Source organism: Nicotiana tabacum, unplaced genomic scaffold, assembly GCF_000715075.1.
Source record: "Nicotiana tabacum cultivar K326 unplaced genomic scaffold, ASM71507v2 Un00006, whole genome shotgun sequence".
Taxonomy (NCBI): Eukaryota; Viridiplantae; Streptophyta; class Magnoliopsida; order Solanales; family Solanaceae; genus Nicotiana; species Nicotiana tabacum.
The window spans coordinates 784,700-787,716 of record NW_027438244.1 but is presented as its reverse complement, the minus strand read 5'-3'; positions in this window follow the sequence as shown (position 1 = coordinate 787,716).

Genomic DNA, 3,017 nt, shown 5'->3' with positions numbered 1-3,017 from the left:
TATCTCCCCCTTAGTGGTTTCACATGCCATGTTGAATTCGTTTAGAATTCGGACTGTAGGCACAATTTTGTCTCGTAGATCGAGTTGTTCATGACGCTCGACTGAATGATGTTGGCTGAGCTATATGGATAAATCAACACACGTTTAATTCGAGTTTTATTTACGAGAATAGATATTACTAGTGCATCATTATGAGGCTGTATGATCCCTTCCGTATCCTTGTCGCTAAAACATAAAATTCCTTCTAGTACGTAGTCTCGAGTTCGTTTCTCCCTAGTGATGGATACTTTGGTGCGTTTCAACATCGGCCCTTATGGGATATCCACTCCACCGATGATCATATTTATGACGTGTTAAGGTTCGGTATCTTCTTGTTCTATCTGTTTGTTAGAATCCCTATTCCTTAAATGATTCTTGGCTCGGTCGCTCAAGAATTCTCGAAGATGCCAATTGTTGAATAATCTGGCTACTTCTTCTCTCAGTTGTCGACAATCTTCCGTTCTATGACCGTGAGTCCCATGATATTTTCACATCTGGTTGGGATCGCTTTGAGCTGGATCAGATTGTAGAGGACTTGGACATTTGGTCTCCTTGATGCGTTCGATAGGTTATACGATAGCGGCAACACCGATATTAAAGTTGTACTTTGTTTGCCTCGGCTCTTCTTTAGGCCCGATGGACCTATCGAAGCTGTTTTTGGACATGAGTCCCTGGTTGCTTCGACTTTGTTCATTTCTCCTTTCACTTCTTATGGGTTCCGCCCGGACCCACTACTCCTCCGATCTCCATTATATGGCCGATACCGATCCTTGTTTGATCCTGGTTCACGATCGATGTCTCTCTTGGCTTTGTCAAGGGTTTTGGCGGGATAAACAGACTCTGAAGGGGCCCCAAGTTGATCATCTTCGACCCTGATTTTTGATTGATACTGATTGTGTACATTGGCCTAGGTATTGGCAGGGTACTCGATCAGATTCTACTTCAGTTGTTGCCAAGCCATCGAGATTCGAGTAATGAGTCCCTGAGTGAAATCTTGAATGACCCAATCATCAGCGACCGGCAGCAGATCCATTTGTTCCATTCGAAAACGGGACACGAATTCCCTAAGTATCTCGTTGTCCATTTGTTTGACTTTGAAAAGGTCTGGTTTCATTGTTTCGACCTTGATGGCACCAACATGTGCTTTTACAAAAGAGTCTGCAAGCATAGCATACGAGTCAATAGAATTAGGAGGTAAGTTGTGATACCATATCATGGCTCCCTTTGATAGGGTCTCCCCAATTTCTTTAGTAGAACAGACTCAATCTCGTCATCTTCCAAGTCATTCCCCTTGATGGCACATGTATAAGAGGTTACATGCTTATTTGGATTGTTCGTCCCGTTATACTTAGGTACTTTGCACATACAAAATTTCTTGGGGATCGATTTTGGAGCTGCGCTTGGAGGAAAAGGTTTTTGCACGAACTTCCTTGAATCCAATCCTTTCAATATCGGAGGTGCTCCTGGGATTTGATCTACCCTGGAATTGTAGGTTTCCACTTTTTTGTCGTTTGCTTAGATTTTCTTTTCCCCTGATTCTATCCGCTTTGTCAGGTCCTCGAGCATCTTTATAATCTCAGGGTTAGCTCCCGATTCTTGTTCATTCAACCTTACTACAACCGGTTCAGTTCTGCGGGTGGCTTCTCGGGGCGGATCAGGTTCAACCCTGCTTGGTGCCTGGTTTTGGATTTGTAACTGAGCTATCGCCACCCGTTGAGCTTGTAGTATTTCGAAGATCATCCGTAGGCTAATCCTGCCTTCTTCAATATTTTGCGTGTTTCGAGTTGCAGATCGGGCTCCACCATGGATGTGAATTAACGTCAATCAGCCACATGTGAATTAACGTCAATCGGATTCGAGTCCGCATTCCAACGGGGTCAGCGGGTGGCCCTACGTTACCGGGTGCCATATTGTTATTTTCACCTTGATGACCGGACCCGGTGTCGATATGTAGGGGATCTAATTGCGATTTTGTCATTTTTCGCCTCAAATCAAAGACAGTTCAATGACCAAGTGTAAAGTAGTGTGTGTTATAGAGATTTGTATCAAATAACCACTATTACCCTTAGCCCCACTGTGGGCGCCAAAGTGTTTGCCCTAAAAATAGGATAACAATTGAATTTTACGTGAGTTTAAGGATACGTGATATAATTTGATACAGGGTGATAAATCAGATCAATTATGAAAATAAAAGAAAAAAAGGTAAATGCGAACCATGCAAGTTTGAGCAATCCTAGCCTTGTGAGAATAATCTTCCCCGAGCTAGAAATAATATAATTGATAATATTACTGATGTTGCAGTGCAATGAACTATGACAAAGATAGAAATAACAGTATATAGCCTTTTGATATGAGTTGCAATGTCCTTTATGAATTATCAAGTCCCCCTTATATATTAGGGGAGATCTACCCTTTGAGATATTATTTTATTATTTTATAAAAGGCTAAAGTCCTTGATTTACTAACCGTTGGCTCCCTTTTTGAGTCGTTCAGTGATTTTCGCCACAATGATTGGTTAATGGCGAGAATTACGGACCCCTGTCGGATGAGTTGGCAAAGCTTTCTTCGATACAGTTAGAAATAGGACAGGTTACGCCTTCGGCAAACTCGAGGGCAAATCTGATGGTTTCGATGGCTAATTTTGATAGTGCTTTGGGTTCGATCATAATTACCATGTGCCGATCTTGGTTAGTGGTGTTAGTCATCAGATCGATCTTTGAGCTTGACTTCACCCGCCCACAGATAATTTGGCCCTGGCCTAATCAAGGAGTTCGAAAGCTCGATCGAAAATCAAGCTCGGTTTTATCCTGTAGTTGGAGATAAATGGTGGAGGAAACTTAGACTGATAGAAAATCTAAGCTTCAGCAGAGACAAAGTTGTCGAAAGCCTTTTGTGGTAAGTGGGAGTTGTGTTTGAGCCTCAGCATTCAAATTTCAGGAATTGGCTCACCAAAGCCATCACTTTTGTCACGACCCAAA